Source organism: Culex quinquefasciatus, chromosome 2 (assembly GCF_015732765.1).
Source record: "Culex quinquefasciatus strain JHB chromosome 2, VPISU_Cqui_1.0_pri_paternal, whole genome shotgun sequence".
Lineage (NCBI taxonomy): Eukaryota > Metazoa > Arthropoda > Insecta > Diptera > Culicidae > Culex > Culex quinquefasciatus.
Genome location: NC_051862.1, coordinates 186,798,716 through 186,814,245, shown reverse-complemented (window position 1 = coordinate 186,814,245; position 15,530 = coordinate 186,798,716).

Genomic DNA, 15,530 nt, shown 5'->3' with positions numbered 1-15,530 from the left:
GCCATCATCGACCGTTCAATAATGTGTGAAGGGCACACACATACACTCGGCAAATCGAAACAATCAGACTGCAATTGATTGTCAATAAACTATTGATGTAAAGTTGTGTTGTTGTTATATTTTGTTTGGCACCAGTCAAGCGTTAGTTTCAATTCGAATTTAAATGTTGACTCATAAAAAATCTAAGATTATTCAAAACTGAAGCTTTGCATATACTTGACCCAATAATCAACAATTTTGGAAAACGTATTAGCATTAACTAGTTGGGATAAACTAAAATTGTGTTGCAGCCTTCGAAAAAGTTATGGAATTTTCACTTACGGAAATTTCGTGCAAGAGCAGCCAAACCGAAAATACCGAAGAACCTGTTTTTAACCACAGAAATAGCAAACATCTGTAAATTATATTTTTTAATTGTCTATTCAATGCTGAAAATGTCAAGGGTCATGACGCGAAAATCGGCGACGCTGACACGAATTTTTCAGATCCATTCACTGAACCGCTAAACCGTGACATAAACAAACCCATCGCAGTCGTGAGCAGGCCTGCAAAATGTTTCCAACCCAGCGTACACATGAAGCAAACCAAAATGTCAGTTTACTGCTAGCATGTGACTGTAAGCCTACTGTGTCCGTTCAACCACTGCCGCCTGACTCGTGCCGGTCGGCTGCTGGAGAATGAGAGACGTGAAAAAATTAGCTACACTCACTCAATTCGTGTCGTATGACTGACTCGTAAAATCCTCTCTAAACACTATTTTGACTATTTTTAAACAATTGAATGGTTCTAGACTCGGCAAAACACTTAAAACAACCATAACTTATATTCAAAATTACATTTCCACCCATAAATACCAACTTTTTGTGTAAAAACATGTTTCTTTATGTGTGTGCGTGCAACGTCGAATGAGCGTTGGTCGACTACTGCCTCGCATTGCAGCTGCTCAGTGAGCTAGGGCACTCACGACTGAGTCGGGTTTGTTTATGTCACGGTTTTGCGGTTCAGTGAATGGATCTGAAAAATTCGTGTATGCGTCGCCGATTTTCGCGTCATGACCCCTGACATTTTCAGCACTGGTCGTGAGTGAACTAGCTCATTGAGCAGCTGCAATGCGAGGCAGTAGTCGACCAACGCTCATTCGAAACGTCGCAACGCACACAAATAAAGAAACAAGTTTTTACACAAAAAGATTGTATTTATGCTTGGAAATGTAATTTTGAATATAAGTTATGGTTGTTTTAGGTGTTTTGCACAGTCAAGAACCATTCAATTGTTTAAAAATAGACAAAATAGTGTTGAAAGTTGATTTTACGAGTCAGCCATTCAGCACCAGCTCCTGGTGAAATTCTCATATTTTTAGGTTTTTTTTTCGTTTGGGTCTTATTAAGCTCATATTTTACACAGCTGAGCAATTCTCTAAGACTTTGGACAACATTTTTTTGTGTTGTTTTATTTTGATGAAACATTGAGCTAAATACTAATTTAATACTAAGTATTTAACTTTTCATCTAGTGTAAATGTAAATTGCAAAGGTTTCAATTTTCACATTCATCTGAACATGAAATTCATCTGAAGTTTGATAATCTTTTCCATTTCGGGAATTCCCGGGACAGATTATAAAAAAATCCCGGAATTCGAGAATTCCCTGTTTTGGAAAAATCTCGAAGCTGAAAGGGCGAATTGACGAAAACCATATGTCAGAGTCAGGGATGGAATAATCTCAAAAAAAATCAATTTCGCTTGCGAACTTTCTTCACCCGCGAAAGAGAGAGGAGGCAAATCACGCAAAATAAAATCGCTCCCAAACTTCTCCAAGAAAATCAATTTGTTGATGATTTTTGTGAATTTCCTTGTCAGTACCACTTAAAAATATTTATTTCACTTTGTTTACATACATTGCCCATCTACAAAATGTGACAGGTCATATTTCGACGTGTGACGTTACACTTGCAAGTGTAGTAGTGAAAAAGATGTTCCGCCAAATAATCAAGATGATGATTTTTTTAGATTCCTTTTACCGATCTTTCGTGCGCGAGAGAGAAGAGCCATGATCCCTTCGGATTTTTTCTCTTGATGAACGTTTTGATTTTCTTTTGATGATGATTATTCCATCGCTGGTCAGAGTTGATATTTTTGATTTAAAAAATACAAATAAAACAAATATTCTGACTTTATTTTTAGTTGTAAAGTCAAAAATGCAATCAAAAAGATATCAAAATCCACAGAAAAATGATTTTTTGTTGATAACGTGACTATACCTGTAAAAGTATGATCAGGCTTGACCATCCCTGGACATGTTTTTTGAAAAGATCAGAAAATTTCCAGTAAATTTGATGATTTGAAGATATTGAAGAATAGACCAATGGTTGCTGAGATACAGTATCCGAGGTTTTCTCTCTCATTTTGGTTTGCTTTCTAATTTGGCAGTATTGCCAATCTACAGAAAAAATTAGAAATAGTAGTTTATGCAACAAGTTGCAAAAAGAAGATTTTTTCAGCACGAGTCGTACATTTATCCAACGAGGTTTACCGAGTTGGATAAATACGACGAGTGCTGAAAAAAATCAAGTTTTGCAACGAGTTGCTTACAACATTTTTTGCAATTCCGAAAAACGCGTATTTAATGTAATTTTATGTCAAACATGTGTCATGTGTTTAGAAAATTCATCGTTCAAAACAAAACAATACTGAAAAATTTTACTTTTCGATACTAGTGCTAAAAAGTTCAACTTTTCAGCACCCATTTCAGTGCTGAAAAGTAGAACTTTTCAGCACTGTTATTTATAGGTATTAATTTTCCATTCTGTTTTTTTTGGTAGGGAAAAGTAGGCCGTTTCGTTTCTCCAGAAGGGCAGGAAAAGTTGACAGTTTCACAGTGGAATTGCAAAAAATATATTTAGACAATATTTTTAGAGGTAAAATCAAAATATCAATTGAAAAGTTACCGAATTAAATCCATTAGAAAATATTGTTTGTTAAAAGACCGTTGCAAATATTTTTCCAAGTTCCAAATCAAGGTATGAGAATAAAAGTCGACTAGGGTGACAGAAAAAAAAATTGGCAAAATAAGTAACTGTGCCACTTTTGAGCCAGTTAAGGGTTAAGGGTCGCTTTTTATCGTTGAAGTTTGTATGGAAAAATTCGAAATAAATTATGGGGAAAAGCAAAAAAATTAAAATTCCACCAAAAGGTGGTGTTAAATGTATCGGATCATTTTCAAGTGTGAAATTCCTATGTAAAATTTTATAACGAACAACTTTGTCGAAGACTGTAAAATGATCCGAGCTAACCCTGAAGAGTTATTAACAATTTAAAGAAGACATTTTTGTATAAAATGATTTTTTTCACCAATTTCAACGATAAAACGCTACCCTTAACCCTGAACCGACTTTGGTCAAAATTTTCACAGCTACTTATTTTTGCCTAAGGAATCGAATCAGGGGGTATCCCTGATGTCCGTGGGTCTCGTGGCGCAGGGGTAGCGGCTTCGGCTGCCGATCCCGATGATGCTATGAGACGCGGGTTCGATTCCCGCCTTATCCACTGAGCTTCTATCGGATGGTGAAGTAAAACGTCGGTCCCGGTTTCTCCTGTCTCGTCAGAGGCGCTGGAGCAGAAATCCCACGTTAGAGGAAGGCCGTGCCCCGGGGGGCGTAGTGCCAATAGTTTCGTTTTTTTTTCCCTGATGTCGATTTTCTAATTGTCACCCTAATTATGACTCACAATAATAAATATTGCCTAACCTTTATGTAAAACACGCATTAAAAGTATAATTTGATTAAAGGTTCAAATGTATCCTTCATTCTTAAAAACTGTAAAAGAAGTTGTTCTCTGAGCACACTATTCCAGTTCCAAGTAAATGGGCGAAATCTGAAGCTAGGTGAAAATGGGGTCCTCTACCCTTGACTGTAGACTTCATGCTTTTTAAAAGCTTCAAAATGTTGATCGTATTCTTTACTAGCAATTTCTTTTTCTAGAAGTTTTTTTTTTCTGACTGGAAAGTTAACATTGATATTTCAACAGAAACTGAAATTTTACTAATATGCCAGAGGTCGGTTTAAGATTATGTTTTTGTAAAAGATGCAATTTTGTGCTGCTTATTGAGGCATTTCTATTACCTCATTTCTAATAAATTTGTCTAATTACTTTCAGTGATTTCTCGGCTCGAAACAATTCATTATTTAGGAGTGTCTTCAAATCTTCAAAAAAACGCGATTCCCTAAGCAAGTCAACGTCCTATAAATACAATCTCCACATTTCGCACTTTGCTCCAATTCGCAGTTTATCGATTTAATTTGCAGCGGCAAAATGAACTAGAAGGGGGCGGAGGTAAACCTCAAACCTCCACTTCCACCCAAGACACACTTCTTACTGCATAGGCAAACAAGTTTCCTGGCGATGGGTAAACGGGGCCAATTTGCAGCAACAAAAACGGCAAGTCCCGGTTTACTTAGCGTTTCTTCACGCCGTGAAATTGGCACAAAACGAATCCTTTTAAATGTTTGGCGCCAACCTCCCTTTCTGGGCCAAACACAACTTAGCTGGTCGTTGTAACTGAAATCGGATCCTAATGGACAGTTCTAGGCCAACGTGTGAGTTATGCTAACTTAAAGGTAATTTTTTGTTCTGTCTGCTTAATTTTTTTCATCTTTTTTTAAACATTGCCAACCGGAAAGTCAAAAGCTGCAAAGCCTCGTGATGCGTGTAACGAGAATCGAATCACTTTCACCTCACACGCGGATCAACCATTTGCGAATGCACTTCACCGGCTTTGTACCCCCCTCAGCATCCCATCTGTCGCGTCCGACGTGCGTGGCATCTGTCTCTGTGGTAACCTTCCGCGCCGCTGCGCTCCCCTTTTCTGCACGTCGGATGCGCTCGGATTAGTGCACCGTGAGCCAGTGAAAAATTCAATGTTTTTAAGGTTAAAATATTTTTAAAAAGAAATTCATTCTTAACAGTAAAAAAAGATAACGAGGTTTTAGGTAAAATTGTTATTTATAAAGCTACCCGATTCGACGGTAAATTTATATCAATCTTATACCGAGCAAAATTTTCCCACGCATAATGCAACACTTTCATTTCATTTTACCGCATGCAGCAAATCTAGCAGCAGAGCCACAGAAGTTAGGGGAGGCTAAAGATAAAGCTTTTTTTTCTCTGTCAAAACTAATTGTCATAGAAAAGAGTAAAAAGTTTCATTTTAGCCAAATAAAAAAAAATACAATTAAAATCCATTTCCGGTTTTGGTAGAGAATTGCTCTTCAACTTGTTTACAAAAATTCAACCAATAAAAAAAAGATTCATAAGTTTTTGAATTTGAAAATCAGATTCAGAAAGCCATAAAATCATTACAGTAAAAAAAATTTGAAAGGTGTAATTTTGGAAGGTTAAATATTATCTCTTTTATTATGTGATTTTACTTCAATTAGGACCACCAGAAAAGTGGTAAAATTACATATCTTTTCTGACATGAAAGATGTACCCCTTCATAGATGTAATACAACCATGATTTGTATACTGTAAAGAACCTTTACATTCAAAAATTTAAAAATGCATTTTTTAATGTTTTTTTTATTTATACAATCATTCCAGAAATTTTAAAATTCGGAAGTCTAGACAAAAGGATTTCAAAATTATAAACACTCGATTATCCAAAGTCTTTGTCAAAATGTCACTCCGGAGAATGGAATCACATTTTTTTTTACTTTTCTCAAAATTTTGGTCTCTTACCGAAAATATAACTCAAAAAATTCTCCAAAGTTACCAAATTTTTCTGTAATTTAAGGTGAATGCAAAATGGTTGAATTCATTTTTTTATATCACTTTAAAACATGTTTTATAAAAAAGAAGTTTTCATATTTTATTAAACTGGCTATAATTATTTTCATAAAAAACTAAATTTCAAACTTTTTTATTGTTTTTAACTTAATTCAAACTTTAATTTTCAAGGCCTCATTGCTCGATGGAAACCCGGTGAGTAACATCTCGCCTCTCCATATAGGCTCTCTAATTCCACCCAATGTCTATTGTGATTCACCGTTCTTTACTTTTTTATGAAGGTTTTTGCATTTTTCAAGCATTCAAGCATCTCATTCCTTCAATAATTAGCTGTTCTTGCAAATATTTTTATTTTATTAAAATACATTTTTGGAGTCTTTGCACTTTTTTTTATTATTTTTTTGATTAATTAATTTCAGACCTCAATCCCTCCGTTGACAATCGCCACATGGTATGAGCTCAATAGTTTGTTTAATCTCTTTCAGGCAGTGTTTCTCAAACAGTGCAGTATTCGTCCCAATTCGTCCCGGTGCGGTGTTTGCATTTTTTTCAAACATTTCTTTCTCATCCTATCAACATTCTCTTGCAAACATTGAAAAGTTTTTTTTTAATATATTTTTTGGGTGTTTGCCCTTGTTTTTTATATAAATAGTTTTTGTTTCAAATTTGAAGTTATTGTTAATAATTTCTTTATTTTTATTACATTTTTTTTTGTAACCTTACTTGTTAGTGTTTGCATTATTTCAATGCATATGTTTCATTCTTTTTTCAAGATAAGCAAAGTTATTTAAATATTCTAAATATTTATGCAAAAATCAAATGCTTCGGGGATTATTTACTATGTGGTTATGCAAAATATCAGTTTGAATGTTAAACAAGATTAGTATTTACACAAACGGGCTTTCATTAAATAAATATGTGAGTTACTGCATTCTTTCAAACAGCAACTCACACGAAATTGGTAAAATTTGCCCCGACCCCTATTATATTTGCTTAAAACTTTGTCCTATGGGGTAATGTTGGTTCCTGATCATGATTCCAAGGTAAATGACTGCAAAGTGGTACGACTCCTTTCATTTTTTAACATTCAAAAAAATAAGGAAAGAGAGAGAAGGCGAATCACGCAAAAGAAAATCGATCCCGAACTTCTCGAATATCAATCAGTTGATATTTTTTGGTGATCTTCCTTGTTAGCACCACTTAAAATTATTTATTTCGGTTTGTTTACACACGTTGCCCATCTACAAAACGTGACAGATATTTTTTACACCTGCAAGTGTAGTAGTGAAATAGATAATCCATCGAATAATCAAGAGAATGATTTTTTGAGTTTTCTTTTACCGGTCTTTCGTGCGCGAGAGAGGAGAGCCAAGTTCCCTTCCGATTTTTTCTCTTGATGAGCGACAAATGATTTTCTTTTGATGATGAACCTTCATAGAACAAAGTTACACTGAAAAGGAAGCCTGCACAGTTACAAACAACGACATTTCAAAATAAAAATATTTGCTGTAGATGAAAAAATACTCATCTGGGTGAAAAATACATATTATTCAAAATTTTGAGTAGGTTTAATTTTTACAAGTAAAGTGAAAAATAATGTATAAATTTGAGCTGAGTCTAAAATTGCCTCAAACGACCCCACTCTCCCTACATTTATGCGTGCTCCGCGAAAGTTGCCCGCGCTTTTCCCTCTCCTGCTCTCGGCTCTCGGCAATCTTTTCTTCGCCAGTTCCTGAACCTCAATCCATATGCATTACACTGACTGCTCTTAGTGTGCCAGTGTGTATAAGTTTCAAGAAGAGATTGTTTCCGATTTGCCGCGGCTCGCATTTTGCAGATGGCGGTTTTATGTTTTCCGGCATTATTGGCTTCCTTGTGCCATCCATGTTCTTCCTTCTTTCTTTTTTCTCTTCAAATGAATGATGGTGAAAGTTTTTTTTTTTTTCGTTTTTTTTTTCTTTCCATTTGCAAAACGGGGGTGGCCAATTGAAAGGATTGCGGATTTGTGCGATTGCTGCTGCTGCTGCTGTGTTGCCTCGCCGGTTTCGGTTTTGTGACACTTTGATTGGTGTGCGTGTGCTACTTTCACGTTTCCTGCCCGTAGAGGTCCGTTTTCATCATGTGGGAATCCTTTCGAGCGGTCGATCGATAGCTGACCAGCGTTGGCAGGGCAGGATACACCACATGACCGTACGTCCCAAACCAGCGAGACAGTTTGATTTCGATTATGAAACTGCGTGGGGTCCGTAGGACTGCTTTTGATTTGAATATAGTAGAAAAACTATAAGGCCGGTGCAAATATTTAAAAAAGTTTTTGTCCTTCGGCCCTGGCCGAGGTCAAGGGGGGGGCAAAAAAATAAAAAAATATAAAAATTTAAATAACAAGCCATAGTCTTCCCATTTTAATGAAAAAAGTGTTTTAAAATGCATTTAACACTAGTTCAGTTGTTTTGCAATCATTAGTTTTCAAAAAATCTAAGATCTGACAAAAACAAAAATTGTATCGAAAAAATCGATTTTGCATCAATAATTTTCAAAAAATCTTAAGATTTTTTAATTAACCCAAACATGCTAAAAATGATTTTAAACGCAGGAGAATGTAGGGTAGAGTAGTCATCAATGAGACACGGGGGACAATGATAAAATGGCTCTCACAAGTCGTAGTTTCAACCAATCAGGCTCATATTTTGGGGAAAGGTGTGTCTACAGGATACACGTCTGCCATAATAGTGGCTTTGATTATGGACGCTCCCTTGGAAAGTTATTCATAAATGTTTGATACCGGGGTGTAAAAGTAAATTTTGGACAAAAATTACTTTTTTCTCGTAGGCTGCCATTTACACCAAAACTAACATTTCTCCAAATTTCTTTCGTCGTTTCACAGGGCATGAGTTGGGCTACAATGTCCTTTTATTAGGTTTGACAAAAATTTAGAATATACCCAGCATCCAGGGCTGTCTCATTGTTCCCCACTCGTTTCGACCCATGGGTAACAATGAGACACTTTGATTTTTCTTCATTAAACTTTTCAAAATCTGTGGAAATCTTTCAAAACATGAATTGGAAGTGATTTTTGGCATATTTATTGAGTTTGAACTTCATTTAATCAAAAATATAAAGTTATTTGGTAGAATATATGAATTTTACAAAATTTTAATAGTTTTTAGTATAACTTTTGTTAATTGAAGTTACATGTTGACAAAATTGCTTGAAAATGTTCAAAGCAAGTCACCTACAATGGAACAATACAAAAACATGATGTTTTACTAGAACAGTATTGATTTTTGTAGAGTGTCTCATTGTTCCCCAGCTGTCTCATTGTTCCTGCCAAGTGCGTCTACAATGAGACAGTTGAATAACTCTGGCTGTAGACGTCAGATCGATCTCATATTTTGGTCAATTTTACAACAAACTAAAAGAATGAAAATGCAACAAAAAGCTCTTCAAAATATGCTAATGAAAAAAATACAAAAATCGTTGAAGTTTAAAAACCAAAAGTGTCTCATTGATGACTACCCTACCCTATTTTAATTTGATTTCAGCTGGTGGCACTTGAATTTTCATTGAAATTTTGAAGTTTATTGTAAAAATATTTTTTTTGTCCCCTGATTTTTCGGGCCAATTTTGAAGGGGGGGGTGACAAAAACTTTTAAAAATATTTGTACCAGCCTAACTTTTCAACCAGTTACAAAATAAAATAAAATTTTTAGAATTCGCTCAATACTCTTATTTGGTGATCATATACACACCAAAATTTTTTTACTGAAATTCGGTTAAGTTTTACTGAATTTTCATCTACTGAATTTTCATCTACTGAATTTTCAGTAAACGATTTATAGTAATTTCAGAGTCTCGGCCCGAAACTTCAAACACGAACAAAAGCAGCGAACCGAAGATTGGCAATGACCTTTTGGAATTTTGACAGTTTGGAACGCATGAATTACCCCATTATCGGTTTCCCGCATGGGTGATGTGGAAATTGTTGCACATGGCTGAAGTCGGGAATTTTGCAATTTATATTAATTTATGCTAAATTTCCAAATTTAAACACGAATCTACAGCGAATCGATGTGAAAACTAAAGATACACTAAAGGCACGATGATTTGATGTGCAATCTTGATCAGAATCGCAATAAAAGCGGTTTAAATTGAAAAATAATAATAAAACAAATTCTGGTCTAGAATTTAACGAAATTTTGTCTGTTTTGTAAGACTTGATGTTAATGCACAATGGTTATAGAATTTTTGCCAAAAAAGTAATTTTTTTGGTTCGTCCACAAACAATCTCATGCTTGTAAACAAACGATGCCATATTGCCAATGTTGTTCGGTAGCTCATATCAGGCCATCGCCGGGGCCCTGAGTAATTTAGATTTTACTGAATTCTCAGTTAACTGATATTTGTCACTTTGACAGATGATTTACTGAAATTTCAGTAAAATGGTTGTCAAAACAAATGAAATTTCAGCAAAAGAAACGTCAAATTATTTTGCTGAAAATTCAGTAATTTTCTTGTGGCAGTTTGACAGATCATTTCGTCGCCATCGTGCTAACTTGTCGTACGTGCATTTTTGGCCAAATTGAGTTAAGAACGCCATTTTGTGCAGCTCACAATGCCTCACCTTTTGACCTTCACAGATCCCCAAAATTCGATTTCAATCCTGAGATATTCAACAAAAACCGAAAAAACTCCGTGCATTTTTGTCACTTTACATATGAAAGTAGTTTCAATCTTGTCATGCTATCTTGTCACTCCATGAAAATTGATGTAAGTGCGACAAAAGGCCAAAGGGATTTCAGGCCAGGAAAGTCAGGATGCGTTTGTCGCACGTACAAGCTAGACTACCGTAAACATTTGTAATTATAACTCGGGACTCCAGCAACCAACTTCAACCAAACTTTGGGACAATGCACAGAATGGTGAACCAAACAAAACGTGTTTGTTATTGTTTACATTGCGTGCTCTCGATTTTGAATATTCAAGGTCAAACATTAAAACGCGTTTTTCTCGGAACGTCAAAATGGCGGGTGCGACAAGATAGCACGACGACGTCGATTTGCTGGAGACTCAACAATCGTTGCTGGTATTTCAGTCATCAAAATCGAGACTATAGTCCGAATAGGTACAGTAGATTTTAGAGCAATACATTTGGTAATGTGTACTAATTGTTTGCTCTGTTTTTGTTTGAACCGAAATCAATAAAAAAAAAATCAAAACATTATGCAAAAAAAATGGCTTAAACAACAGTTTCAATTCGTTACTTTTATCCTGATTTGCTCCAGATGCCGGTTTTTGATGAAAAATATTCATTTTTTTAAATATAAATTCATACACAATACCAAATACCTATACTGCCCATTATTGACGATTCGGCTAGTATGCCAAATCAAGAGTATTCCGAGAAAACGCGTTTTTGTGTTTTTCGTCAAATCTTCGCCACGGCAATTTTAAAGGTGAATGGGATATTAGCCGTTTGGTTTTTCGCATCGGCAACCAAAACTAAACAATATTTCAGCGAAATTCAAGTTTCAGAAGAGTATACGTAAATATAATACAATTTTTTTTTAATAAACAAAAGTAAATAGAAAATATTTACATGGTAGGCATTTTGCGGATTTGTAAACTAATATTTTGAATAACAATTTTCTCTAATAAGCCAAAATTTGTCATATATCAGCATTAATTTAATTAATGCTAATATATGACAAGTACAAATTTTAATTCTTCAAAATTCTTATTGATAACTGAATAACTGTTCAATTATTTAGACAACCAAATCGGAATTTTCAGACCCAAATTTGACTTTATTTTCAATTTTGGGAATTCCCGGGACAAAAAGTAAAAAAAATCCCGGGAATTCCCGGGATGGACGCAATACTGTTATTAATCTTCTCATTGAAAAGTGCCGGCGACAAAATTGGGCGAAAAGTTCACCGCCCGGAGATCGCGAGTGAATGAACACCGCGAAAAAAGATTCGGGGGTGCATTGGGGTTAAATGATCATTTCGTCATTCGGTTTAATTAAAAAATAATTATTTTTTCGTAAATATCGCTACTTTGATGCGATGTAATTAATTTTTACAGTAAATTAGGCATTGTTACATCAAATTTGACCTTTCAAACGCACCAGAATGGCCAAATTTTAAAACATCAATGTTTGCCAATTTGACCGTTTTACCCCCAATTCCTTGTAGAACAAAGAAAAGTTCATCCGCGGTCTGTCAGCAGCGCGCTGTTTTGTTTGCTGGATCAACATTTGGAAATGTCGAACGTTGAAGGAAATCGCTCAAAAAATGGAAATTAACCGATTTCAAATGTTATGGCCGCAAATGAAAGGTAAGGGTGGCTAATTTTTGATTCCGATCTGTAACACCCGGGAGTTCCTGGAGGACCCATAATAATCCAACATGGCGAAGGGTATCCATCGTGGTTCACTGAAGCAACCTGAAGCTATACCGATGGTTAATTCACCCATATAGACCTCCGTCGATCAGGTAGCTATCTAGGCCATGACATCCGGGAGTTCTTGGATACCCAGATTTGAGGATGGCCCATTATCAGTGTTTTGTGGATGACCCCTTATATAAATGTTTCGTTTAATTGTAAATAAAATTAAAAAAGAAAATCCCATTTTACGCCAAAACCCCGCAATAACGCTCCTTCGATTTGCGCTCAAACCCCGAAATAACGCTCCCCGAGTTGCGCTCTTCTTCGGTTTGCGCCCTCCTCAAAAAGAGCGCACACTTGAAAGATTGGTCTAAGTTTGTTTTTCATGCTAAACACTGCATATATGAAACTTACCGGAAGTTCCGGATTACCGAAACTGTTGCCCCGAATAAGCCCCTGGTGGATTGAAAACCTTCTCCTCAAATCAAATGCAACCGGAAGCAACCCGCCGGTAAAATCGATTGCCGCAGTGCCCAGAACCCTCGCCAGAACTAGTTTTACAGATCGGAATCAAAAATTAGCCACCCTTACCTTTCATTTGCGGCCATAACATTTGAAATCGGTTAATTTCCATTTTTGAGCGATTTCCTTCAACGTTCGACATTTCCAAATGTTGATCCAGCAAACAAAACAGCGCGCTGCTGACAGACCGCGGATGAACTTTTCTTTGTTCTACAAGGGGAATTGGGGTAAAACGGTCAAATTGGCAAACATTGATGTTTTAAAATTTGGCCATTCTGGTGCGTTTGAAAGGTCAAATTTGATGTAACAATGCCTAATTTACTGTAAAAATTAATTACATCGCATCAAAGTAGCGATATTTACGAAAAAATAATTATTTTTTAATTAAACCGAATGACGAAATGATCATTTAACCCCAATGCACCCCCGAATCTTTTTTCGCGGTGTTCATTCACTCGCGATCTCCGGGCGGTGAACTTTTCGCCCAATTTTGTCGCCGGCACTTTTCAATGAGAAGATTAATAAGTGTCCGGATTTCAAATCCTGGACAAAGTAGGGGAACTATACCCTTTCTCAGCCTATTTCTATTATCGGCCTATCAGCACTTTGATCATGAATTACAGCTTTCATAAAGTGTTTTTGACTGTTCCAAAGTAATGAATAGCTCAAATAAAAGTGAGCAAGCAACTCTCCATTGTTGAAACATCTGAAAATGTTGATTTAATAGCGGAAAACGGAAAAGTGATGAGAATTGGTCGAACGGCTTAGAGTGATTAGAATGGGCATATTTCCCCTAATAGCCCAGTGAAAATCTTGGCTGAAGACCGAGCCTAAATCGACTCAAGGATCTAGCCAAAAATTTCACTGGGGGTATGGATGAGGACTTCAGAGCAATTCTCTACCAAAACCGGAAATGATTTTTTTGAATTTATTTATTTTTCATTTGGCTTAAACTTTGTGGAGGCTTTCCCTATGACCAAAGAAGCCAATTTGTGTCAGTGGCAAATAAAATACGTAAATATTCGAAAATCTTTTACATTTGAGCAGTTCTCTACAAAATCGATCTTTTTTTTTAATTTAAATTTTTGTATTTTTTAATCAGGCTAAAACTTTTTTGGTGCCTTCGATATGCCCAAAGAAGCCATTTTGCATCATTAGTTTGTCCATATAATTTTCCATACAAATTTGGCAGCTGTCCATACAAAAATGATGTATGAAAATTCAAAAATCTGTATCTTTTGATGGAATTTTTTGATCAATTTGGTGTCTTGGGCAAAGTTGTAGGTATGGGATTAGTGCGCTGACCACGGGGACGCGCTGTCTTGTTTTCGCATGCTCATTTTCATTTCTTTTGTGTCGATGTTTGTGTGCTTGGGTGCGTGATTATTATATATAGGTGAAGGGATTTTATTAAATGATCATTATACTGCATTATTATATTTAATTGATTATATAACCACACTATATTTTACACTTAACACATTATACAAAACACATATGAAACTGTAAACAGGAGCGTTTGGTAAGGTATGTCCACGCATCCTTCCTCCCCTATAGATTCTGTGAAATGTGCTCCGTTCACAGAATCTGTCTCTGCGGTTAATGCAACGCAGTAGGCCTGGCCGCTTTAATTTATGCAATACATCTTCGGGGTTACTCAAGTGTACTGCAATAATTAATATTGACAAGAAAGAACTTGGGGCGTAATCTAACCCCAAGTTCTTCCAGATTAGATTAGATTAGATTAGATTGGGCAAAGTTGTAGGTATGGATATGGACTACACTGAAAAAAAATGATACAAGGTATAGAAAAAAAATTGGTGATTTTTAATTAAACTTTTTGTCACTAAAACTTGATTTGCAAAAAAAGAATATTTTTATTATTTTTTAATTTTTTGATATGTTTTAGGGGACATAAAATGCCAACTTTTCAGAAATTTTCAGATTGTGCAAAAAATCTTTGACCGAGTTATGAATTTTTGATTTTTGACTGATTTTTTTTCAAAAAAACGTAATATTGGTCGCAAAAAATTTTCAACTTCATTTTTCGAGGTAAATTTAAATTTACAATCTAAAAGTACTACAGTGAAATTTTCATAAAGTGCACCGTTTTCAAGTTATAGCCATTTTTAGGTAAAATTTTTGAAAGTAGTCGCAGTTTTCCATTTTTTTAAATTAGTGCACATGTTTGCCCACTTCTGAAAAAATATATTTGAAAGGCTGAGAAAATTCTCTATATTTTGCTTTTTTAAACTTTGTTGATACGACCATTAGTTGCTGAGAACCCACCATTTTCTAACGTCGATATCTCAGCAACTAATGGTCCGATATTTAATGTTAAAATATGAAACATTCGTAAAATTTTCCGATCATTCCGAAAACAATATTTTTTTAAAATTTTCAAATCAAGACTAACATTTCAAAGGGTCAAACATTCAATATTACGCCATTTTAAAATGATTAAAAAAATAAAAATATTTTTTTCGAAAAGATCAGAAAATTTCAAGAATGTTTCATATTTTAACATTGAAAATCGGACCATTAGTTGCTGAGATATCGACGTTAGAAAATGGTGGGTTGTTTGAGTGAGACTTAGAAAACATCAATTTTACTGCTTTTTAAACCTTTGCATTGCAATATCTCAGCAACTAAGGGTCGTATCAACAAAGTTCAAAAAAGCAAAATATAGAGAATTTTCTCAGCTTTTCAAAAATATTTTTTCAGAAGTGGGCAAACATGTGCACTAATTTAAAAAAAAATGGAAAACTGCGACTACTTTCAAAAAAATTACCTAAAAATTGAATTAACTTGAAAACGGTGCACTTTATCAACATTTCACT